Source organism: Halichoerus grypus, chromosome 7, assembly GCF_964656455.1.
Source record: "Halichoerus grypus chromosome 7, mHalGry1.hap1.1, whole genome shotgun sequence".
Classification (NCBI taxonomy): Eukaryota; Metazoa; Chordata; class Mammalia; order Carnivora; family Phocidae; genus Halichoerus; species Halichoerus grypus.
The window spans coordinates 92,560,657-92,587,602 of NC_135718.1; the positions used below are offsets into that span (position 1 = coordinate 92,560,657).

A 26,946-nucleotide genomic window follows, 5' to 3' on the forward strand; every position below is an offset into this window, starting at 1 on the left:
AACCTTAAGGCTCATCAAACTGCTCTCCAAAACAGGTGTTATCGACGTGCCCTTGGCCATCTGAAAGAATATCACATTTTTAAAAAGCTTTGCAAAGCTGAATCAAAACTGGCATCTTGGTATTGTTGTGATTTGCATGTGTTTGATTCCTAATGGGGCTGAACCATTTTCCTTGAATTTGTTGGCCACTTGTGCTTCCCCTTTTGCGAAGTCTGTACATAAATTTAGTCCATTTATCTACTGGGGTCTTGACGTTTACATTAAAAACGTGTACAAAGAAATTACATATGAAGTATGGTAACACTGTGTTCTAATTTTTCACATCCTCTACAGACTGGTTTTATTTACCCAATGTTCAGCTGTTTTCTGAGATACAGAATGCATGTGTAGCATCACACCCGTCCCTATATTCTCTTATGATACCTTCCAATCTCTTTTTGTCTTTCTCCCTTTTATTTATTGAGACATATTTGACATAGAACATGGGGGAGCCTTTCATTCCTTCCAGCTTAGAATCTTCTCCATCCATTGATTAATCACCTGTATTTTTCTATATTTTTAATTTTTTTCTTACATTTAATTCTCTTACCTATTTAAAATTTATTTTAGTAGACAGTATTTTAATTACATCTTGAGGACAACAATAACGCTTACAATTTAATGGAATCTTGAAATAATTATTACAGTGATTAAGTTCATCGTTATTTTGTCAAGTTAATTAACAGTGTTTGCAGAAGAACAAATATTGTGTGATTCCACTTAGATGAGGTATCTACAAGAGGCAAATTCGTAGAGACAGAAAATTCTGACCTGGGCTCTGACTAATTATAATTAGAAGAGATGCCCAACCCATCAATAAAGGTGCCCAATAAATCAGGAAACGCAAGGGTCATAAACAGCCAGGCAGGCTTTTCTGGTACACAGCAGCTGGATATCTGCCCTCCTTCCAGGGATTATTTTATGCATATAATCAATTGTAAAATACCCTCACCCTTGGAGGTTTCCAAGGCACGCAGACAAATAACATTTAATTCTCTTCTTGGTCGGCCGTGACACCATCAATTCAATTGAGCTGATTATAAATGTCTCTTCATAGTAATGATCCAGTCCTATCTTCCAGGAAGCACATCCTAGCCATACCAACTCATCCCTGATCAATCCTTTCTTCAATGGATTCATTTAAAGGTTTTCTACACATGGATGACATCACCTAATAGGTGCTGATTTTACTAGTGTCCATGTTAGAAGGTAGCTTCTTTCCAACTGTCTTCCAAATCTCGGTGATACTTTATCACAATAAAAGCTAGGATCACAAATAAACAAATGTTGATATTTACACATATTTGGTATGCATCTATTATAGGGCAACTGAGGCATTGTAACACTAAGGGAAAACGGCCACTTTCTTGAAATCAAAGAACGCTTTACAAAGGTGCTGAAGTTTGAGTGACATCGGTGAGAAATGTAAGACAATCATTTCAGGAATCTTATGGAGGGAAAAGGAAAATGGACACTGGCATGGGAATTTGGAACTGGTGTGTTCAAAATCAGCAGAAGCTGCTCTTGGGGAAATGAGACTGTTTCCACTGTGGGCAGCTATGAGGTCGCACCCCACATCCTCCGATCAAGAGTCCAGACCGCATGCCATGTAATTCCGGGCAAAAGGCCCAGGAGACAGTCTCAGATAGAAAGGTTACCAACCAAGTGGCTTGGTTCAGATAACAGCTGGTACAGACAGAGGAAGGTCTGGACAAGGGGGTCCTGGTGACATGGGCAGCTGGCTCAGAGCCCTTCTACGGGCTGTTCTCTGAGCAACTTTCACCTTCCGTTAACATTCTCACAACTCCAGCGAGGATGATCCTCCTCCTGGCCACAAAGAGAAGACACAAAGTTCTAACTTCTGGAGCATCACACAGGAGGGATGAGGTTTACCTTGAATTTAGGGTCTCCTTCAGAAAGAAAGGACCCATACATTTCCACAGCCTTAGGCCCACAAAGTCCTGAGTGCACCCCCAAACACACATTTCAAGACAGTCCAACTGCTAGTATAAAACCCGATGTACACATTGCCTCTTTGTGGTATAACAATACAACAGAGTGAGATAAACTTTAAATTACACTTTGCAGCATGTTAATGAACATGTTAACAGGGTGTGTTTGGCCTAGGAAATATCATTGCATTTTTTTTTTTTTAAGAGCAAATGACATTAAAAAGAAAAGGATGACCATAGTTAACTTTCCAGAACTGGAAAATGTAAGAGAAGAATTTTAGAATCTATATTTTCCAGGATTTCAAGGAAAAAAAATCACCAATGCAAGAGAACAGTTCACCATTTCTTTCCTGTGGAGTATGTAAGATTTACCATATTGGCCATTTTTAAGTGTACAGTTTAGTGGTAATTCACATTGTTGTGCTCACTCCCATCCATCTCCAGAACTTTTTCTTATTCCCAAACTGAAACTCTGTACCATTAAACACTAACTCCCCAGTTCCTTCCACCCAGACCCTGGCAACCACCATTCTGCATCCTGTCTCTGAGTCTGACCAGTCTGGACTCATAATGTAAGTGGAATCACAGAATATCTGTCCTTTTATGACTGGCTTATTTCACTTTGCAAAATGTCCTCAAGATTCATCCACGTTGTAGCATTTCTGAATGGTCTTTCTTTTTTAAGGTTGAATTTTATGTGTGTGTGTTAAAATGTCACATATATAGTTTGTTTGTGTATCCATTCATCCATCAGTGGATGACTGGGTACTTCCATTTTTTGGCTACTGTGAATGAAACCGCTATTGATCATGGGTGTGCAAATATATGTTTGAGTCCCTGCTCCCAATTCTTTTCAGTATATGCCCAGAAGAGGAATTGCTGGGTTGTACAGTAATTCTATGTTTAATTTCTGAGGGACCACCATACTATTTTCTATTATCAGTTGCACCACTTGACATTCCTACCAGCAATGCACACGATTCACAATTTTAAAGTTTAAAACGTTTGTGCAAGCAGAATTTTTTTTTTTTTTTTTTAGATTTTATTTATTTATTTGAGACAGAGAGAGAGAGCACATGAGATGGGGGAGGGTCAGAGGGAGAAGCAGGCTCCCTGCCGAGCAGGGAGCCCGATGCGGGACTCGATCCAGGGACTCCAGGATCATGACCTGAGCCGAAGGCAGTTGCTTAACCAACTGAGCCACCCAGGCGCCCTGTGCAAGCAGAATTTATTTGAGAACTAGTTTCTCAAAACTTACCTTGTTAGTAGTTTGCAGAGCATAAAGGGAAGTTTAAAATGTCTTCCCTAAATTGAGCTATTAAATCCAACCCAAACATGGCAATATGAAAACATAATCCTAGAGCAAACGGAGGCTATCAGAGAGAGAGAGAGGTGGGCTTTGCTTATTCCTACAACTGCCTCACTATCGCCCCCCCCCCCCCCATGCAGCTCACAAGCCATGTCTACGTCCTACAGGGTCTTAAATCTGCACCTTGTTTCCTGTCTCAATCTTCAATCAGATTCTCACACATTCAAACCTGAATTTCTCCAAGATCAGAAAGGTGATCCTCAACCACAAATTATCGTCAGCTCAGTCTTGAGCCCAAGAACATGAATTAATCCTAAATCCTTTGTTGGTCCTTCAAGGCCCTTAACCAACTGACCCTATCACATGACTAATAAATGCTCTAATAACCAACTGTGTAACATTAGCTTGTAAGCCATGAAAACTAAGGTACCATCTCATCACCCCCCCCCACCATGACTACTCATTCTGTCACAAAACTGAAATGCCAAGAGCCTTCCAATCCACATTCCCCTAAAGCACAAGAGGAGGCACTGAGCATCTGGTCAAAACAAGAACCCGAATCATCCCTTTTACTGTCTCTTGGGCTAGTCCAAAGCAAGTGACCAAAGAAACACTCCACTTCATTAGCCAAACCACCAGTTATCCGGGTGGCCTGGATGGCTAAGTCAGCTGAGCGACCAACTCCTGATTTCGGCTCAGGTCATGATCTCAGGGTCATGAGATCAAGCCCCATATCAGGCTCCACACTGGGCGTGGAGTCTGCTTAAGATTCTCTCTCTCCCTCTGCCCCCCCCCACTCTCTCTCTTAAAACAAACAAACAAATAAACAAACAAAAAAAACCCCACCAGTTATCCAAAGTTCTTATTATCTTTTATTTTGGACAATTAAATTGTAAAAAAACTACTGGACCTTTTGTCCAATATTATCACACCTCCCCTGGTGGTGATGATGACAATGATGTCATTTTAATTTCATAGACATTTCAATTATTGCATTTGATTCTTGTCTAAAAGGTAAGCAGGACAGGTATGAAGACTCCCACTCTATGGAAGACCAAATTGGAGGTAAGTTCCTCACTACATGGCTCTCAGAGCACAAAGTGGGATGAGAGCCCGTAGGAGTTCTGACTCCTGACCTTGGGACCTCCCACTGCCCTGCAGGGTTCCTCTCTACAAACAACAGCATTCCTCTCTACACAGTTATTGAAATTCCCTTTTCCTCACTGGCACAGTGAGGTTGCTTTATCCCAGGGCATAACTTACTAAGGCTGCTTTGCTGGGTTAGTTGCACCCAAATGATGTGGGAAATGAAGACTCCAAGGAAGGTGCTGGTGCATGACGTGTGGCCTGAGGTAAGGAAGCAAGTCCATCCTTTGCTGGGGAAGGTTTCACACAACTCTCGGGGGATGCCCCCAGCATCTCCACAATGCACCTCTGCCTACACCTCGTCATGGGGGGATTTGTTGCTGCTCTTATTTAGAAAACCAGCACACATGGGGGCGGGGAGGGGGGACCCAATTTGAGAAAATATAAACATTAAAAATATGAGTAAACTCCTATTTTGGGGAATTCCTGATGTCGGTCGTTAAATTACCAGATGACGGCCCACCCCTGTGACGAAGACTGCAAAGGGCAACCCCTCAGGCTCTGCAAAGACAAAAAAAAGGCAGACGACAGTGTTCGTTGATGGAGCACAGAGCTGATTTCAGAGCAGTGAGACAACCTAGGAAAGGATGTTTAGATTCACTTAGTCCCAACACAACACGCCTCTCTGGATACTGTCCAGACTCTCCCCTCGCTATATCATCCTTGAACCACATCTTATCAGGTATCTCCAGCTCCGCCTTAGCACACAGCAGGCTCTCAAAAATGTGCGTTGAAGTGAATCTGAATTGGATGATTAGCATAATCCCAGAGAAGCAATACAAAAAATTTGGCTCTGAAAATTAACTGTGGGTTTGAGTGTCTTGGATTCCAATCTAGAATCATATGGTTTCCTGTTGTACAGGGATATAAATACCCAGAGAAATGTTTAAGTAAGTGCCCTGGAAAGACTTTCTCGGTGTAAACAAGAGACGCATTCAGCAATACATCTCTATCTACTGTGGCAGTAATAAACCTATGTCAATCCTCTGGGGTTTCGGAGGAAGAAACCAAAGAGCCACATTTGCTAAAAATCATCTACTACATATTATACAGCCTCGGTCTGTACCCTGGGAGAGGGGAGGTATAGGTGTGCTTCCATATTTAATAAGAGAATTCTGAAAAGTTCATTTCAATTACACCAAGGAGAACCTGCTCTCCAAAGGTAAACCATGGACATGTATCATCTTGTGATGAGAACTGGTACTCCACATTTGACTTGTTACACAAACGCAGAATTTTAAATACTGGCTCTCTTCTTATTTTCATGCAGGAGAGATGACCCCACTTGATTTTCAGTACTTCCCTCAAGATTTTAAACTCAAGTGGTGGATGGAAGAACATTAAACACGAAGCAGAGCTTCCCTGGAGAGAATGTGCACACAATGCGTACTTGTGTGTACAGATGATGGTCTGCAGGCATGTGTACAAACAACCGAGATCAGCACCTAAGACCAACCCGCGCTCTCCACTATCACTCAGTTTGCCAGAGGGCTGAGCTCTGTCTGGCAATGTGCCCAAACTGTTTTGAGACCTGGCCTGGAACTCAAGTTACAAAGTATTAAAGTTCATCTCGAGAGGCTACCACTCAACTTGCTTTTATGATTCATGCCTCAGGAGGGAACATCCTATGAGGTCATTGCATCTCGTGACTTCCATCCTGTGCCACTGGTCTTGGTTTTTGGTAAAAATAAGCCTAGCATCTCACCTCCCCCCCTCCCTTCCCCAAAAGTTATAGCTGATCCTTGGGGGACTTGAGAGGGAAACCAAAGGTGTGCTTAAGAAAGCTCCTGCACCTTTTGCAGGAGGGTGAGGGGCAGGATGTCAAACAAACAAAAAAACAAAAGCAAAAAAAAACCTCAAAACACTGAAAGCAACAATGGAGAGAGAGCTTTATCAAGTAACTACAGGACAGCACCCCAGCAAAAATCTTGATCACTGCCTGCCCTTCCAACAGCTTGCCTGGCAGACTGCCCTGGAGCCACAACTCAATTGCGCCATCCCACAAGGTCTCTCTCTGATGGCTCATTTGCTTTGTCACCTGTGATGCTGGTCAAGAGGTCAAGCTTTCCTTTGCTTAGTGCCAAGGTCCTGGAGTCCATCTCCTCCCTGCAAGTTGCCCGTGTGACCATTCTCCCCGTCATTCGTCCAAAGACGCGTGCAAGATTCTGGCAGGGCTATCTATCCCCCGCCTGTCCACGTGCCAACTCTCACGGCCATCTCCGCAGTCTTGATGCTTACCCAGCATGAGACAGCCACTAGGTATGTTGTGTTAAAAAATAAAGGGCATGAAAGAAAATTCACATCTATCTTACTGAAACCTGAATGAGTCCAGGAAAATTTTTTACTGTAGGAAAAGTGAAAGATCTTAATTAAGAAGTGGACCATAGACCTAAGTTGAAGTTAAAACTATAAAACTCTTAAAAGAACATACAAGAATGAATTTTCATGACCTCAAGTTGGGCAGTGAATTCTCAGATAAGACACCAAAAGCACAGCAACAAAAGAAAAAGTGGTAAGTTGGACTTCATCAAAAATAAAACATCTGTGCTTCAAATGACATCATCAAGAAAATGAAAAGATAAGTCACAGACTGGGAGAAAACACCAGCCAATCATATATCTGATAAGGAACCTCTACCCAGAATATATAAAGGACTCTCACAACTCAGTGACAACAACAAAAAGCCCCAACTAAAAAATGAACAAAAGATTTGATTAGACGTTTCTCCAAAGAAAACCTAAGAATGGTGAATAAGCACGTGAAAAGATGCTGGACCTTACTAGTCATTAGTGAAATGCAGATCAAAACCACAGTGTGACACCACATCACACCCACTAGAATCAAAAAGACAGACAACGGAGGACGGACATCTGATCTGTTGCTGACGGGAGCATAAATGGTGTAGCCACACTGAAAAACAGCTTGAAAGTTTCTCAAGACATTAAACACAGAGTTACCACATTCAATAGCAATTCCACTCCCAAGTATCAGCCCATGAGAACGGAAAATATATGTCCTCATAGAGACTGATGCCCAAATGTTCGCAACAGCATTTTTCATAATAGCGAAAAACTGGAAATAACCCACATAGCCATCCACTGGTGAACACGTACACAGTGTGTATATCCGCACAACGGAATGCCATTCCGCTCCATGCTACGATGCGGTGAGCCCTGACCACATGGTGCTGAGTGAAAAAGTCAGTCACCAAATACCATGTAGTGCGTGATTCCCATGCATAAGAAATGTCCAGGATGGGTAAATCCATAGAGAGAGAAAGTAGAGCCGTGGTTTCCTGGGGCTGAAGGGATGGGCGCATGGGGACTGATTGATAATGGGCATCACATTTCTTTGGGGAGGGACAGAGATGTTCTAATATTACTGGAGACAATGGTTGCAAAATTCTGGGAGTATACTAAAACCCACCAGACTGCACATTCAAAACGGGTACATTGTATGGCATGTAAATTGTATTTCAGTAAAGCTACTGAAAAACAGAAAAGAATGATCCCACATTCCTGCGTGTGCAACAGTCTGGCCAACAACAAACAACCTGGTCTCCAAAAGTAGCACCAGCCCGCCCTCGGTGGCCAGCACCGCCTCCATGTCTCACAAAGCCGGCACTGGAAGGATCTTGCCAGCTACACACCCTGTCTCATCTTTTCCCTAAAATCATGATTTCTCAAGAAAACCAATCCTACAAGGAATCCAAAGAAGAAACCAAAACACAAAGTCCTTTTAACCTGAGGCTAGGTGTCTCCATGCCTTATAACCCACCCACCTCCACACATACATTCTGCGGGTTCTCACAGAACACAGCCCGGTGGAGTCAGTTTCATTTTCATCTGGGTTATAATATAATGAAAGAAATCATCATTTTCTTCTCTCCTTTTTTTTTTTTTTTTGCTTTACTAGTACATTTTTCTCTCCTGAATTCTCCTGAGCTAATGTGATATCATCTTGAAAATGTACACCACGATGAGATCAGGAGGGGTTGGCAAGAGCCCGTGCAGTAAGCTTTGGCACCTGAGCTCATCGATAACCTACTTTCATGTGAAGAGAGTCAGGCCCGATCCGTCCTGCGAGCCAAGGCCACCAGGCAACCGAGCCCCTTCTCGGGGGGAGCACTAATTGCTGCTCACAAAGCTGGTGGCATCTCGTCCAGGTGATCCATCAGCGGAAACCACCATAAAAGCAGCAGCAGAGGAAGGGGGACCAGGGTAGAGAGGTTAAACAGCACGAAAGTGATTTCAAGGGAGAGGAGGGATTGAGTTTGTGTGTGAGGGAGACAGAGAGAAGAAAGTGCAGTGCAGAAGGCCCGATGAGAGCCGGCTAAGTAACCGGCAGGGCACAGGTCTCCGACTCCGACTGGCTGGGCTAGGGCGTGGGGGCAGACCCCCACCCACCTACCCCCAGCCGAGGACAAGAGTCTGCTCTCGATTCCAGAGGGACCCAGATGCCGCTCTGGGCAGTATGTTCCCATGGCTGGGGTTTGGTTCTTTCCACACACCCCCAACTTACCACTGCCACAAACCCGCCCAGCATCCTCGGCCAGAAAGGCTAACCTGGGCTCAGGACTGCACTGCAGGTGTGTGCATTTTTTTTTTTTTTTTTTTTTTAAGATTTTATTTATTTATTTGAGACAGAGAGAATGAGAGAGAGAGAGAGCACATGAGAGGGGGGAGGGGCAGAGGGAGAAGCAGACCCCCTGCCGAGCAGGGAGCCCGATGCGGGGACTCGATCCCGGGACTCCAGGATCATGACCTGAGCCGAAGGCAGTCGCTTAACCAACTGAGCCACCCAGGCGCCCCAGGTGTGTGCATTTTTAAAAGTGACACCAGTACCCTCTCCTAGCCACTGGACTATGGCCCCCAGCACCTAAAGTTGGACGTTCCAACCGAGGACAGAGAGACAGGAGTCCCTCCCACACTGAGAACTGGGAAGGATCTGGGGTACCGGGGCACCTCCACGCTTGCCCTGCAGCCTCTGTAACCCATTTAAGGACCCATTTGTGTACATCCTTGTCTCCTCTACGAGTTGATCAACCTCTTGAGACCAAAGTCCGGGTTTCATGTGGTTTGGAAGCTGGAACATGAAACACAGAGAGTGGCACATGCGGGATGCTGCCGAGAGGGATGTTCGAGGAGTGAATGAGTGATTTAATGAATCATCTAGGTCTTTCTCCCAAGAGCATTCTCTGGAGTGTTTCCAGCACTGTTTTATTTCAAAATAACTTAAAGCAGGGAGGGCAGAATGGAGAGCTGTTCAACAGGTTCAGAGTTTCAGTGTGAGAAGAGGAGGAAGACCTGCAGGTGGACGGTGGGAACGGCTGCACGGCGTGGACGTGCTTCAGGCTTTACTGTGCCCTTAAGATGGCAAACTTGGTGTGTTTTACCGCAGTTAAAAAAGAAAACGCTTAGAATAAAGACCACCAAGACACAGCTGACTAAGAATCTGATCACCGAAAAGACTAAGAAAAAAGCATTTGAGCAGCACTTCTCTTATTTTAAAACGCAGCCCCAGGGGCGCCTGGGTAGTTCAGCTGGTGGAGCATCCGACTCTTGTTTTCTGCTCAGGTCATGATCTCGCGGTTGTGAGATCGAGCCCCACCTTGGGCTCTACACTCAGCGTGGAGTCTGCTTCAGATTCTCTCTCTCTCTCTTTTTCTCTCTCTCAAATAAAGATCCTTAAAAATAAATAAATAAATAAATAAATAAATAAATAAATAAATAAAACACAACCCCAAACCCAGGGTAGCAGCTCCAAGGTCAAACTCAGTTATTTGGTTGTACTTGAAAGTTCCAAGCTCCTAATACAATGCCCGGCACATGTTAGATGTTCTAAATATTTCCTGAATGTTCTAGAATCTCTTGAAGAAGCAGCTCCAGGCATAGAAATCATCGTGGTGTCCAGGCTGTCTCCTGTAACAGAACAGGTGGGGTGGGATTTGAGCTTGGCACGGTCCTCTCCTAAGGGACAAGGCGGTCTCTGCCCGGATGCATGGTGCCCTCATCTGGCAGCCACAGACACTCCCCGCCTGTACCCCCAGCCGGCCCTCCACCTGCAGCTTTCCCTTCCTGAGGGGAAGCCAAGCCGAGCCTATACCAGCTCAGTGTGACCCCTCCTCCTTCTCTCTAAACAAAAAGCTGCAATCCCCCACACACCACGTCTTTCATTTTCTCAGCCAAAACACAGGCCCGGAGCCCATTAAACTCACCATCGGAAAAACCTGGGTTCAGGAGGCTCAGAAGAGCGTTTTGCACTTAGTCTCAGGTGAAGGGTCATTTCACTAATCAGAAACAGGCCCAAACTTCCACCACCGTTATCCATCACCAGAAGACAAGTAAAATCAAAACCAAAAGGCAATGAATCCCAGCGCCCCCCCCGCCCCGCCCCAGCGAGCGGCTCCCTGGAGGCCGGCTCGCCCAGACGCCCGGGTGCCAGCCACCACTGTGTCCACGTCGGCTCCCCTGGCCGCCCTGATGAGCTGCCGCGTCAAGCTCAAGGGCACCCACACTAGCCCACGCTCCTCATGACCCCCGACCCAGGAAAAGCTGCAAGGAGGGTTACTTAGCACACTCCTTTGTTAAAAGATAGTGTTTGCTCAGAGGGAACTAGGGATCCATGAAGGCAGGGTTGTCTGTCTTTGCAGAAGTTACAGCAAATGGCCTGCAGGGACCACGGCACAGCTCCCTGCAAACTGCCTCTTCACCAAAGTACCAGAGTACTAAATGCTTCATACCGGGTTCTGCTCAGAAGTACACATCTCCTACAAAAGTCACAGAACGCATCGTCTGAAATTCAGCGGCGCCTGGGTGGCTCAGTGGGTTAAGCATCTGCCTTCAGCTCAGGTCATGATCTCGGGATCCTGGGATCAAGCCCCACATCAAACTCCTTGCTCAGCAGGGAGTCTCCTTCTCCCTCTCTCTCTGCCGCCCCCCCCCACCTCATGCTGTCTGTCTGTCTCTCTCAAATAAATAAATAAATCTTTAAAAAAAAAAAATAAAGAAGGATCATCTGAAATTCAGCGGCACCATCACCTGTGGGCCCAACCTGTCAGCCGTAGCCCCCCACGGCAGCTGAAGGCACAGTTAAAAGCAGGAGTGACCCACCGGGTGTCCCCGAAGCCTTATATTGAGCATGAAAGGCGTGAACGAGATTCCCAAGCCTCCCCAGCGTCTTGGGGAGCGTAGCTGATGTGGCTCATTACATAACACCTGTCAGGGCCTCCGGCTCCTTCTATGCCCTCGGCTGCCAGCCTCCCTCCCAAGGGCGGGCAGCTTTAATCTAGGGGTTAACAGGGGTGGGTACAGATGACCAGCAGGCCCAGAGTCTTTTGGCTCCTGAGGGCAGGCCCAGCTATAGCAAACACACAGGGAAATCTGGGATAGGAGAAAATCCCAGACACCAGAGGGGATGCCAGGAGGAAAAGAAACAAAATCCCAGCCTAGACCTCAAGGATGCGTCTTTTTTGAACGTCTCTGGCCCCCTTCCACAGAATACTTCCTACTTCCTAGTAAATTCTGGTACGGTCTCCGTAGACCATAGATCTATTTCTTCCCAAACAAACCTTTTTGGAAAAGTAACCCCACTGTCTCACAGGGAATAAAAATGGAGGTACAATTTCACCACTTTCAATAAAAGCAACATTTCCATGCTTGCGGCTCTACCCTTTGAAGTCTAGCCGGGAAGAGAAAACAATTAGAAAGAGGACAAACAAAAAGAGGCTTTTGAGGAAACAGGAATACAATAAAAGAGATCTCAGAACTCAGATTATGGCCTCTTTGTTCTTTTCAGATCATAGCTGGACTCAGTGACTCTCTACATCTTGCCACAAAATTATATCTTCTAATTTTTTGTGCCTGTTGTTTTTTGTTTTTTTCCCAAATCTCTACTTGACAGAATTTCAAAGGATCTCAGCCAATGGAAACCGGCCACGGGCTGGTATTTCTAGGGTGAGCCATGGAGACCCTCACGGTCGGAAGGCTACCCTGCTTCCTACTTCATTACCCCCTGCAGCTCCCTGTTCTGGGGCTATGTGTTCAAGTCACCACCTCGCTGAGCCCCCCGCCACAGTCATGCCCGCAGCACGGGTGACCCACCAGCCACGCCCAGGGGAGGAGGCTCAACTGGACCCGAGACCCGGCAAGGAAGAGAGTTTCAGTCTTCTAAGATGGTTTCGGACCTGCGCTCCTTTTTGGGGGTGCTAAACAACGTAACTAAGATTTCACCCTTTCTCGAGATTGTCGAAAGAAAAAAAAAAAACCTGCGTCTGAACCTAGTGCGTTGTAATTCATGTCCATCTACCGTATATGTTCACAGATAATACACACGTAGCTTCTAGACACGCACCCTATGTTCCAAGATTGTAGGACTGCATCGTTGATATTTTTGTATTAACACAGGCAATGCCTTTGACAAAAATGTCCCTAGAGACTAAAGCCCCACTCTTAGACTTTCCCATGCCTACTTCTCGCTGCTGTCTAGCGCCTATGTCACCCTATCCTTCCTCCTTTCTCGGCCCAAACGCCCCGGAGCCTGGAGGTGGATTGGCTCCAGGCTGTAATGGGATCTGCAGCCTTTCACCTCCGGGTCACCATCCTGAGTCTGGGCCACCTCGGCAGCATCTGAAAGCAGTTACTGTGCCGTGGATGGCTTTGCCTCAGACAAAAGCCACTGTTCCAGCCTTTCACCCTGCGGGACGTCTCAAGCAGGAAAGGCAGTAAGGAGTGAGCAACGCACGAGCCGCCAGAAGAAACTCCATATTAGCCAGAACCCACGAGAATGGTTTGAAGGAGAACCTTTGCGAGAAAAGCCTGGGGGTTTTAGAGTCTGATGTCGATGCTATGGGGGAAGGGACGCTATGGCCAAATTCCCTTCCCGCAACCTGGGAAGAGTCAGACACCTATTATAAAATGGCAAGTATCTCGTGAAGCCCTGAAATCCCACCAACTCAGAACGGCAGCGCTCCAGAAGAGAGCAGGTAGGGGTGTGAGGCTCTGAGTGAGCTCACTGGTGACGGTGATCAAGGCCCGGACAGTGCCTGGCATGGGGCAGATGTGTCCGAACACTTGCTGAACAGGAGCGAAGAAAGATCTCTTGGCCTCTCTCTCCTTTCTTTCTCCAGTTTGTCAAATGAGGTTAAGACAGACCCCCACCCCCACCCCTATATCCAGCCATCACATCCCTGTAAGGAATGTTACAGAGTCGGGAAACCAAGTGGCAAAGGCCCAGTACAGTAACCTCAAAAAAGCAGCTATTTAAATATAAGGTTGTATCCACCTATCGAACCTTTAAAGGCGTCCGTTTGGTCCAACTCCAAAAACGCAATGCCCACAATAAAATGTGTTGGCAAATTCAGCAGAGAGTTGCTGCCACTGAACATATCGCTGTCAAGAACCCAAGAGCTAATAAGTCATTTTTTTTTTTAGTTTACTGCAAAATGTGCAATATAATCATAGTACTATATTAATAACTATTATGCAGGTGACCACTAACGTGCTGCCCTCAAAAAGATGAACTGGCCAGCCTCATGGGTTTATTCAGTGAGGATGACAGCCCGTGTAAAACCTTCAAACTCTTACAGGCACAAATAAAAAGGCTGCTTCTCAGAAGGTAAGTGGCAGTGAGGGGCCAATTCCCGCATCCCTCCACAGGCCCTCACCTGGCCCCGTCCCTCCCACGGGACTGTAGGGAGGCTCACAGGGAGGTCCCCATCCTATCCCCGCCCCACATCCACTGCAGGACACGGGCCTGGGTCCCTAACCTTGCTGAGTTTCCTCATCTGTGCAATGGGGACAGTAACCATACCCAATCATAGGACTGAATGTGATTGCACATAACGTGCTTGGAAGCAGGTGGTGGTCAGACCAACAAATGTTGTCATGATCACCCTTCACGAGCCACTGGAGGAAAGTGTCCCTGCCCAGGCAATCCACGGGGACGTCTCTTCCCTTAGATCACTATTCTGTGACACAGTTTACACTGCTGTGGGTGGCATGGGGGGGGAGTCTACATAACATAAAATTTTAAATGCATAGTTCAGTGGCATTAAGTACATCCCATGTTCGTGCAATCACCACCACCATCCATCTCCAGAACTTGTTTCATTTTCCCAAACTGAAGCTCCTTATCATTAAGCGTCAAGTCTTCATCCCCCTCCCCCCAGCCCTCCCATTCCCCCACGAACCATCACTCCACACCATTCTGTCTCCATGAGTTTGAAAACTCTAAGCATCACCTGTAAGTGGAACCACACAGGATTTGTCCCTTTGGTGACTGGCTTATTTCACTCAGAATAATGTCCTGGAGGTTCATCCACGTGGTAGCAGGTGTCCGAATTTCCTTCCTTTTTGTATATTAAGGAAATATTATATATATTAATATATATGTATTTTATATATTTCCTTCCATTGTATATATGCCACATTTTGTCTGTCCACTCACCCGCTGACGGACCCTTGGGTTGCTCTCACCTCGGGGCTGCTAAATAATGCAGCTGTGAGTGTGGTGTAGCACTGCTATCTTGCTGTCTGACGTGCTATCATCGGTTGTTAAGCCGGGCATATAAAACTCACGTTGTCATTTAACTTCTTGTGAAGGCGGTATAGGGGCTCCCCTCTTTGGACACTTTACGTCTGGCAATACTGTGATCCTCAGGGCTCCTGCAGCCCCTCTCTGTTTGTGAGATGCCTGGAATACCTCGCCTTCTTCAGCCTTCGCCCACCAGCTCCTACTCACTGATTAGCCTCAGTGCGGCCGTCACCCCTTCTGGAAACCATCTCAGCCCACTCCATAGCTGGCCGTGCCATCCCTTGCGGGGACGCTGTGAAAGGGCCACAGCACGGTGGCCTGGAGCTCAGCACCCGCCCACCCCCCAGGCTGGGAGGCTCAAGGGCAGGGCTGTGTCCTAACCACCTTTCTGTCCCGGTGCCAAGTCCGGCCACCACACACCATACAGTAACAGCCAAAGAAATGTTGGCCAGACCGAGAGATGGACAGACATGGAGCATGAGAGAAGTAGAAAATAAATACACTGGATGTTAATTGTGTGGAATGAATCCTGGGGTCAGGAGGTCACCATCTAGAGATGCCAGTTTTACTTTTCTCTTCTATAAAATGGCAGTTTGGATGCTAATATTTAGTGAACGCCTACTACGTGTCAGACAAAACACACTCATGAAGCAATTATTCCTGTTAATGCTATTATCCAAGTAAGGAAACTGAGGCAGAAAGCAGCAAGTCCCTCTAAGTCCACAGAGCTACAAATGACAGAGCCAAGATTCACACCCCAGGGGTCTGGCTGCAGGAACCATGCTCTTAAGAGCAAAAGTAACCCAGGGGCACCTGCGTGGTGCAGTTGAGCATCCGACTTGTGGTTTCAGCTCAGGTCCTGATCTCTGTGTTGTCGATACTGATCTCAGGGCTGTGGGATGGAGCCCCATGTCGGGTTCTGCACTCAGGAGGGAGTCAGCTTGTGACTCTCTCTCCCTCTCTTTAAAAAATAAATAAATCTTTAAAAAAAAAATAGCAAAAGTAACCCAAGACTGCATAACCTCTAAGGCTCCTTCTCTGCTATAGTTCTAGGATTATGAAATGCTAATGATTCAAAAGGATATTCTGAGGTGTCCAGGAGTAGAGGTGACAGATAACATTAAAAATTCATGGTGTTCATTTAAATCGACATATTATATTGAATTTTGCCCTGTGTAAGGATTATAAAGAGGGCTTGGAAAGTTCGTGATCCTTTTAAAAAGACACTGATGTGTGCTCTACAGAGAGCAGTGAACACTGCTGTGTTTCTTTTCAGAACGAGCGCGACCCCATTCATGTCTTGGGGAAAACACCAGCCCACTGCCTTGTTACTCTGCCCCAGAGGACTTGAAACCAGCCTAGTGAATTTCCCCTCTCACTGCGTGGCAGCTCCAAGCCTTGGAGGGAGCGGGGTTCCTTCATTACCGCAGACCCGCCTCCAGCCTGGATGTGAGCGTGCGTCACCATCTCACCAGACAGCAGAGGCAGTGCCGTATCAGCCGTGCAGATCGACTCTCAGATGAAGGCAGAAATTAAATCTGAGGGGCCCGTGTCCGGGCGTGTGGCCTTGAGCTTGCCCTCTTGGCTTAGTTCCGACCAGTGAAACCAGTCTTCCTCCCTGGAATACCTGGGACCATTCTGAGCATCCGGTGAGCACTCCCACATTCCGTTATTCTCCAGACCAGAAATGAATACCACCACATGAAATGGAGCAAAAACAAGGTCACAGCAACTAACAAGAAATTCAAGGGCCTCCAAACTAGCTGATCCAGAAATACCTAGACCGGAACCCACCCCGGTGAAGGAGCCACGCTCACATTTCATCCCTGTGGATTTCACTCTTCTAGAACAGGAGGCCAGGTCAGGGGGCAGGCATCACGCCCCTCCTCACCATATCCTCCCACCAGCATCCCCTCCTCCAGCAGCCTCTTCCCTCATCTCAGGATGTTTCTATCATACAGAAGTGGAAAGGGGGAGATTTTCTTTTCCCCAAAGGCCAGAAATCCCTGGAGAATTCACATGTTCAAAAAAAAAAAAAAATTACTGTCTGGTGGGTGCACAGATCCCAGCAAAATGTAAAATTCATAATACCATGACCACACTCCAGGGCTCAGAGTCCAGGAGATCTACTATGGGCAAAACAATAAATCCTACTAGAGCCTGATGGAACCTCGGGAGCCAGAGGTTTTCCAGGTGACCCCCGGCAGCCCCCCACACCTCTCCATCATTCTGTTATCTCCTCCTGACCACCATAAAGAGCCATTATGGAGAATCACTAATAACAAGGAGTACTCCATAAAAAAAAGTAAATTAGCACAAACTACCACCAAGAAAAAGCCCACAGCCAGCAACTTCCTTCCCCGGGGTTGCTGCCTCACACAGGAAGCAGGGAGCCTGATGAGGCCTAGGAAAACCACACCTTTGTATTACACTTGCCACCCTGGCTGCAAAAATGCTCCTCAAGCCATCCTTAGCGGACTTGCCATGGGCTTCCCCTTCCTGTGCTCGCAGGCCGCCCAGACAGTCCGCTATCCTTCCCCGCTCAGTGCCCTTGGAATGGCACCGCCCGCTTTATGAGCTGCCTTGGCCTCCAATAAAGGTTCGAGCCTAACAATGTCTGAAACCTGAGACCAGCTGTCTACCGCATTACCAGCTTGCGGGCTTCCTCCCGGGCTCCTGCAGAGTGAGCACACGCATGCGCGCACGTGCACTGCCCAGCAGGGTGGAAAGCCCTCTTAGAAATTCCAGAAAGAGTTACCGGAGCAAATTTAGGGGGAAAGGACGAGAGGAGAAACAAAGGCTCTGACATCTGGGAACACGATCGAGGAAAACACGCGGAGGGTGTGCAGTGCTGAGTTGGGCGTGCCCGGCGGCAAGGTGTGCAGTCAGCCTCCGCCGGGGTTGGTGCAGAGAACCGAGTGCAAGAATGTGGAGGGTCAAGTACACTCCCGCTGCTCCGTGCCTGCCCTCAACTGTGCGGGCACCACTGTCCTCGTCCCGCTCAAGGTAAGATGAAGCTCTGCTTTAGTATCTATAGGGCTCCCTGAGTGGTGTTCAGACGACAATGCACATGCCAAGTGTTACAGCTGAAATAAGAGGGGGACATCTCATAGGAAGCGGACGGGCTAAAGACAAGCTGGGTTAGTTGTTGGGGAAGAAAAACAAAATGGATAATGAATGAATGGACCTTGTCCACCCCCCAGCCGGCCACCTGCCACCTCCTCTGACTGTGGGCCACCCTTCAAAACGACAGGACTGTTATGCCCAGGTCGTGGGCTCGGGGGATGTAAATATTGGTCTAAACAACTGAGGCCTTGTCTAAACATTCATAGGAGCAGAGGGAAAAGGAGGGACCAAAGGGGGGAGAAAGGTTTTAGAAAAAAATCTAGATATAGAGGTTTTTTAAAAAGATTTTACTTATTTATTTGAGAGAGAGTGCACAAGCAGGGGGAGGGGCAGATGGAGAAGCAGACTCCCTGCGGAGCAAGGAGCCTGATGCAGGACTCCATCCCAGAACCCAGGATCATGACCTGAGGTGTTATCAGATGCTTAACCAACTGAGCCACCCAGGCACCCCCAGATGTAGTTTTTTTTTAAAGAAAGATGAATGAAATGTCTGGAGTTTTGGTGTGCCTGGACTGCTACCCAGGATGAACTCCCCCCAAATTATTTCTAAATCCAAATCAGGGGCACCTGGGTGGCTCAGTCAGTTAAGCATCTACCTTCAGCTCAGGTCATGATCTCAGGGTCCTGGGATGGAGTCCCGCATCAGGCTCCCTGCTCAGTGGAGAGTCTGCTTCTCTCCATCTGCCTCTCCCTCTCTAATAAATAAATAAAAATCTTTAAAATAAATAAATCCTAATCAGTATGACAGATTTTTTTTCATGTAAAACTAACTATAAGCCGAGAACAGTGGTGGCCGCAGAGGCTCTGGCAGCTCAGGACTGAGTGCAAGTAACAAAATCACCATGATTCTTCAGAGGCTCTTCAGGTTCTCCTCTCTCATTTGGTCTGCAGTCTCAGTTCATTTGAGGAGGAACATTGGTGTTACAGCAGTGGCATTTAATAAGGAACTTGATCCTGTACAGAAACTCTTCGTGGACAAGATTAGAGAATACAGAACTAAGCAACAGGCATCTGGAGGACCTGTTGCTACTGGCCCAGAGCACCAGCAAGACCTAGAGAGGGAGCTTTTTAAGCTTCAGCAAATGTATGGTAAAGCAGACAAGAATATGTTCCCGGACTTCAAATTTGAAGATCCTAAATTTGAAGTCATCGAAAAACCCCAGTCCTGAAGAAAGAATGTAAAATTTATTTGGTAATTTGTCCTAGATTAGTTGTATCAGAATAAACATACATTTCTCAGCTGTCAAATGTTCTTTTAATTCTGATTCCAAATAAATTATTTGGTGATGTTGGGTGTACAAAAAAAAAAAACAAACCTAACTATAAGCATCTTTATATCTAAGGCAATATTTTTTCTCAGACACTCCTTAACCAAATTGCTCTTATAAAGTCAATTGTCTTTCTGTCTGCCCAAGTTTATTTCTGTGTACAAACACAGAAGACAATAAAGTAAACAGCTTTATTAAGAAACAGGAAGAATCCCGTCTATCCGTTTATGATCCAGATTCCAAACGCAGGAACCTCAGGCATGATGGTGCTGGCAGCACCCCTGTGTGGATGGGCAAACCTGGGGGATAGGCCTGGTTGGCTGGCGGTGGGAGTCCCACAAACGTGGCAACCCAAGGAACAGCTTCAGGCTCCCAGTTGGGCCAGAAATCCATCTAGGGCCTTGTCAAGCATATCCCTCCGGAATGTGGGAGCAAGGATTGGGTGCCATAGCCCTGGAGCTCCTCTCCGGCTTCTCAGAGACTTGCAGAGACCACCAACTCTGACCCTCTTGGTTTACAAAGGAGGGATGAAGCGCAAGCTGGCTTGCCGGGATCCCAGTGCTAATTAGTGCTGCAGACAAGACAGCAACTCTGTCTCCTCATCTAAGGCCAGTCCCTTCTCATCTAAACATCTGGGATCATCGACAACCTACAATGCCTACCAACCCCCCACCCCTTTCTTTCCTGTTTCTCTCACCCCTCTCTTGTCCTTCCTCCTCCTCTTCCCCTTCATCTTATTCCTCCCCTTGCCATCCTTCTCCCTCTAGCCCTCAGCCCCATGGCCATGCCACCTGGCTAGGCAGAGATGTGATGTGCCCATTCCCAGCTGGGGGCCTGCAGGGAAGACATGCAAGGCCACCTGGGCAGCCACCATGCTCAGGACCAGGACGTCCCTCCACAGAAAGGCACACAGCTGAACCAGGCAGCTGATACTTTTTCTTAAGCAGTGTGGTTGTTAGCTGTTTGCCTGATTGGCTGTTTATTTTCTGTGCAACCAGCTGGTTAGATAGCTCCACAGCTTTGGGCTGTTCTTGGTTTCCTACTCAGTTAATAAGTCAGTCTCCCGTCGCCGCATGAAACCACCATGTAGACGGAGCAGGGCGTAGGGAAGCAGCAATTCTATCTCCAAAGAAAGCAACCGCGATAATTAAGATGGTAGTGTTTCATGGGGAAGTGTAGCTGCTCATCATTGCTAATTAAAAAATGGAATCACACCACAGAAAAATCTCAAGCTCTTTAAGTTCCCAGAAAAGAAAAAAAATTCTGAATTAACAACTATAAATCTCAGACATCACTCAGATTAGATAAAGAAGTATCAAAAGCTTATGTTTGTCACCTCTGTGGTGGCAAAGGAGATTTAACTTATTATTTGCAGTTGACACTTTAAAAATAAAGACATTTTGGGGGGACTGAGTGGTTCAGGTCATGATTCCAGGGTCCTGGGATGGAGCCAGACACGGGCTTGGGCTCGCATGAAAGGGTTCATGCTCAGTGGGGAATCTGCTCCTCCCTCCCCCTCTGCCCCTACCCCCCCTTGTGCACGCACTTTCTCTCTCAAATAAATAAAATCCTTAAAAAAATAAAAATAGACATTTTGTACATAAGAACTATCAAAGATTTTAAAACCATGCTGTGGGTGGAGAGCTAAACATTTTTCCAAGATCTTTTTGTGGTTGGCAACAATGTCCAACTCAAACTCCATTAAGCAGAAACGGTGAGTCAAAATAGCCCCTCAGCTGCAACATGGCCTATAACACTTAAGATATATTTAGATATAGTTCTGCTTATCAAAAGAATTCATGCTACCCCAGAGCCTTCTGATATGTTAACCCCCATAGCAGCACAGGAATATTGACCCTTTCTGGGTAAGAGTTTACAAGAAGGCTCTGAGAGCTGAAACGTGTGCAGGAAATACCGCTTGGTGGGGGAGGGGGTCTATATTTCCAGACTCCTCCACAAAGTCTGGTCAGAATCGATGCGATAGGATCAGCAAAGCATAACTGCAAAGAAAACTGTCTGCGAAAGATAAAACCGGATGGGAAAGCAGATAAGCCCAAATTCCTGGTGCTACCCAGATCCGCAGCATCGCCCGCCCTCGCTGGGGGAGGCACGCTCTCCGTTCAGGAGTGCGAATGCCAAACGAGCAGTCTGCCAAGCTCCCTGGAGGGCCTCTGAGCTGGGCAGGGCTCAAAGAAGGGATTTCCATCTGTGACAGGGAATAGCACTCCATATTCATGGCTTCTCAACTAAAAGGAGTGGCTATTTTCGTCAACTGAGCTCTCCCAAATTTTCTGTGGAGTCACCCTATAAAGGAATAAATGAGCATTTTATCTGCTTGGAGGTGAAGACATGGAAAAGGAGATGAGCTCATTGGCTCTGACTGCGGTTTTTCCATTTTGCTGTCAGACCAGGAAGGGAGGGAGGGAGGAAGGAAGGTAGGTAGGTAGGTTGGTTTTATAAAATTTACCTTCCTAGAAAAAGTCACTGGAATAAACAGAAAGTGAAGGTTGACTGTCATCTCACCCATTTCACAGACCCTCACAACAACCCCGCTGGGATCCTATCACTTCTGCCACTGTAAGGAGGAGAATGACCGAGTTCAGAAAGGCTGTGCCCAAGGTGACACACTTAGTGACATGACCTGATTTTGCACCCAAGTTTGTTGACCCCAGAACTTCCTTTTTAAGGTCGTAAGAGCCTCAAAAGTGGATCTCTTAACCTCTTAGTGTTGTCAATGACTCAAATGCTACCTTGGATGTCCTCACCTCTCCACCCACTCCTGGCCACACGGTCATTGCCCACCTTTCTCCAGGCACCAGAAACTCTTCCAACAAAGATCTCCAGCGACCTCCGATCCACGGAATCAAGGGAAACCTCCGTGCTTACCTCCTGGATCTCTCTGAGGTATCTGACCTACACCTCCCTCTGACGTTGCTCCTCTCTGCTTCCATGACACCACTTTCTCCGAGTTTCCTCCCCTTCTCTTGGCTTCTCCTTGACTTCTCTTCCTGGCTCCTCAGGCTGCCTGTGCCTTCAATGTCCCTGGTCCCACAGCTCCATGCTCTGCTCGCTGTCCACAGCCTCACTCTCTGGGAAGAGCTCACCCTCAGGGGATGCCACCACGCTCTCCATGCCAACATCCCCCAGACCCGCGTCTCCAGCTCTGAATCCCACTGGGACCCACCAGAACATTCCTCTTCAAGCTCTACAGGGCCCAGAACAGTTTTATGATCCACAACCATCCTCGTAAATCAGACCCACAAGAACAAAAGCCTTACCCCCTCCTGTACTCTCTGTCTCAATTAACGACAGCAGCTCCTCACCATTGTGGCCAGAAATCGGGGAGAGCCCTCATCTTCCTCCTCTCCCTCTGTACCATATCCCCATGGGTTTTCTATGGACAACATCTGTCTGGTCCAAGCTGCCACCCCATTCCCACTGCACTGCCTTAGCTCAGGCCTGCACCCTCCATCACCCAGGCCATGGCAAGGGGCCTCCTCATGCGCTCCCCAACGCCGTTCTTGAGCCCATCTTCCCTCACTGTCAGAGCAACCTGTCGTAGATGGATATCTGATCACCTCGTTCCCTTCCCGAATGCCCATCAACAGCTGCCCAAGGCCTACAGGGTCATACGAGACTCTCCAGCTGCAAGACCACTCATCCTAACCCCTGCCATCTTCCCAGTGCATTACTCACCCATGCACCAGCTGTGTTACTATGCACCCCTGAAGCTCCCCAAAGGGTACACAGTGTGCATAACCTTCTTGTGCTTCGTGTCTGCCGTTCCCTCCAGCTGGATGTCGGTGCTGTCCTGTGCTCAGTGAGCCAAACTCCCATCCACCTGCCAAAGGAGCTCTAGCCTCCCCTCTGCTCCCTGGCAGCCCACCCAGCCTGTGGTCCAGAACTTCCTACACTGCTCTCAAACTCCGGCTCCTTGTCTGTCTCTAAGCTAGACTGGGAGTTGCCCCAGGGCAGGATTTTCATCTTCTTTGTTCCCTGGTTACAATGTGGCAGAGCACTGCAGCTGACACATGAGCAGGAATCAAAAATGCTTATGGGCATATGAATATGAAAGCAAAGACAGTAAATAAAATATTAACACATCCAATCCACAGCATATTTTAAAAATACATTGTGACCAAGTGGAGTTTATCAGGGGAATGCAAGGATGGTTCATTCTTAGGAAATCAATAACAACTCACAATATTAATACATCTAAGGAGAAAAATCATATGATCATCTCCCTAAACACTGAAAACACATTTGGCAAAACGTAACACCCATTTTTTATTAAAAACACTAAATAAAATAGGAATTGATGGATACTTCCTTATTTTATAAAACTATATATACACCTCAGTCCAAAAGCCCACATCTTACTTAATGGGAAAAACTATACACATATCAACTATATCACTACCATTTAACACTGTATCTGAGGCATGAATCAATATAACAAAGAAGAGAAAACCCCTAAAAGAATAAAAACAGCAAAGGAAAGGAGTAATGATATCTCTACTTGTATAAGATAAATTCTTTTGAAAATCCAAGAGTGCCAATTTTAAAAACTAATGAATACATTAATAGAATTTAATAGGTTATAAAGTTAATATATAAATATCCTCCTTATATACAATTATCAATTAGAAGAGAAGATGAAAGTGAAGAGCTCATTTATAACAGCAATAAAAGATATAATACCTAAGAGTAAATTTAACAAGAAATGCACAAATTCTATAGGAGAAAAACCTTGAAAATTGCTGAAAAGTAGACTTGTTCAAATGGAATAACATTCCACGTTCTTGGGAAAGATTCAACATCATAAAGATGCCAAATGTCCCCCAGGTTAATATATAAATTTAACATGGTCCCAGTTAAAATAGTTATTTTCTGGAGTTAGGCAAGTTGATTCTAAAGTTCATACGGGAAAACAGGAAGAATAACCAGGAAACTCCCAGAAAGGAAAGGTGCTGTTTGGGAGAGGGAGGCCTAGCCCTACCAAATATTAAAACTTACTACAAAGATTCTGTACTTAAAATAGTGTGTGGGCACCTGGGTGGCTCAGTTGGTTGGGCATCCGACTTGGTTTTGGCTCAGGTCGTGATCTCGCAGTGGTGGGACTGAGCCCAGTGGTGGTGGGACTGAGCCCAGTGGTGGTGGGACTGACTGAGCCCAGCGTTGGGCTCCACACTCAGCACGGAGTCTGCTTCCGATTCTCTCCCCACCCCCAATGCATGCACATGCACGCTCTCTCTAAATAAAGATAAAATCTAAAAAATAAAATAAAATAAAATAGCGTGGAATGGGCACATGAAGAGACAGATAAATAGCACATAGCAGAAGGTCCAGAGACAGACCCAAGTCCAAGTGAAAAGTTGGTTTATGATAATGACGGTATCTCAGATCAGTGGAGGGAAGCTGGATGTTTTAATAAAGGGTCTGGTGACAACTACAGACATTTAGAAAAAGATAAAATTGATCTGTACATTTCATTATACACCAAAGTAACTTCCCAGTGGATGAGACATCTAAATATTTAAAAGGAAGCCATAGGAATACTCAAAGAAAACAGGTGAATTCCTTTGAAACCTGGAAGTGCTAGGCAGACAGCCTTTGTAACCATGACTTGAAATCCAACTTTCTTAGATGGGTTCTGGAGCAGTCCAAAGGCAGAGGGAAGCAGGATGATGGATACAAACTGATTTACTATTTTGATAAACATTTTTTTAAGTAGTCGCCACACCCAGTGTGGAGCCCAACATGGGGCTTGAACTCAAACCCTGAGATCAAGACCTTAGCTGAGATCAAGAGTTGGATGCTTAACTGACTGAGCCACCCAGGAACCCCTTGATAAAACATTTTTTAAAGATTTTATTTATTTGAGAAAGAGAACGAGTGAGAGGCAAAGGGAGAGGGAGAAGCAGACTCCCCGCTAAGCAGGGAGCCCTACTTGGGGCTCAATCCCAGGACCCTGAGATCATGACCTGGGCCAAAGGCAGACACCTAACTGACTGAGCCACCCAAGCACACCTTGATAAATATTTTTAAAGTAATTTAGGAATATGGGTTTATTCCCTGTCCTTTGGCGCCTATGCAAATGCATTCTACGAGATTTCGGACTGGTGCACCTAAGTATGAAAGATCAGCAGGAACCCACTGAAACCGTGCTTCTTTGCCACAGTAAGACCATACAGGAGGTTTTAAAAAAGAGAGAGGGGTAAAGAAAAGATGCTACGGTCAGCCTGTGACCCAAGATAGTAAAAAGGAAATCAGTCTGTATTCCTGAAAAGAGACCAGGAACCCTGACAGACGCCAGCCAACTTGCAACCTTTGCCAGGACGAAACAGAGCTAAGCCTGGCAGCCCTACGGACCCGGTGCTGAGACGTTCCCCTGAGGAACTCTTCCCCTTAGGAGGTCAGCGCAGGGCCCCCCCACCCAACAGGTTTTCCAGAAAGGGCAGGCAACAGAGGAGTCTCAAGTGAGTGAATAGAAATATGAGGAAGTTCCTTTCCCCCCTGCATTACATTCCAGCCAAGAAAATTACTCAGCTCACCATCCTGACAACCCCACATATCCCCCCCCCAAAAGTAATGCTACCATCTGTGAGCCCAGGAAAAATAATCCTCTCTCTCTCTCTCAAGGTCGGGGGAGGGGGGTGGCCTCCAACTCAGGCAGTTATCCTAACAGTGACCCTCAAGGGGTTTGGCCGGGGGGAAGCTTCCTTGGATTTCTCTGTTCTTGCATCTTTACTCATGCTTCCTTTTTGTGACCTGAACCATATCAATCATTTGGAATTCTTGGGGAAAGAAATTAGGTTCATCTGCACTTTGCTGTAAGAGATCTGATGTATGGGGGACGGGGGAGGCACATCCAAGTACAGCGCCCGGCACACACCAAGGCCGATAACTGCTAGCCATTTATAATCATCATCATTACCATCACCATTAGGATTAGTTGATGAATGGCACGATCTGTGATATTTATGCCAAAGAGCAACTCATGTTGCCTAAATTTTATTGACTTAATCCTTCCAAATGCTGACAAATTACTAGCCTCAGCCATTTAAAAATCACATTTCTAATGCAATAATCCTATCTGCGATGTGTGTGGAAGACATTACTACAGCCCAGGGATTTTTACAAAGTGAATTAAGTCACTATAAAAACTGACCATGTTGGTTCACAATTAAAAGTCTGGTGGAATGAAATGCCATTATTCCATAGCTTGCTAAGCCCAAAGGAATAGATTACCATTCACGTGTCTCTACTGGGAATGTTTTTAGAATCCCTAAAATGTTTCCGGAATGTTCTCATTACTGATATTATCTATTAGCTGATCTTGTATCAAAAATATTTCTGAAACAGAAAAGATTTAAATCACAAGTTCTGAAAATTACCATGTGTTCTTAAAAAGGTTTCAGATAAACGCCTCTCATAATTAATAAGCACTTAAAATGCAATATGTATTGTATCTATAAAGAATCACACCATGGCTTTTGGAGGAACTTTTCCATAGAGTTATTTTTTCTTTTTTTTTTCTTTTTTTTTTTTTTTAAAGATTTTATTTATTTAT

At 46.2% G+C, this 26,946-nt stretch overlaps 1 protein-coding gene and 1 pseudogene across 2 annotated transcripts in view; one reads left to right on the forward strand and one right to left on the reverse strand.

The window, feature by feature from the left end:
* KIF26B (kinesin family member 26B) overlaps positions 1–26,946 on the reverse strand; it is a 444,934-nt gene that overhangs the window by 411,336 nt on the left and 6,652 nt on the right. The window lies entirely within an intron of this gene.
* LOC118540899 (ATP synthase peripheral stalk subunit F6, mitochondrial pseudogene) lies at positions 18,891–19,397 on the forward strand (annotated as a pseudogene).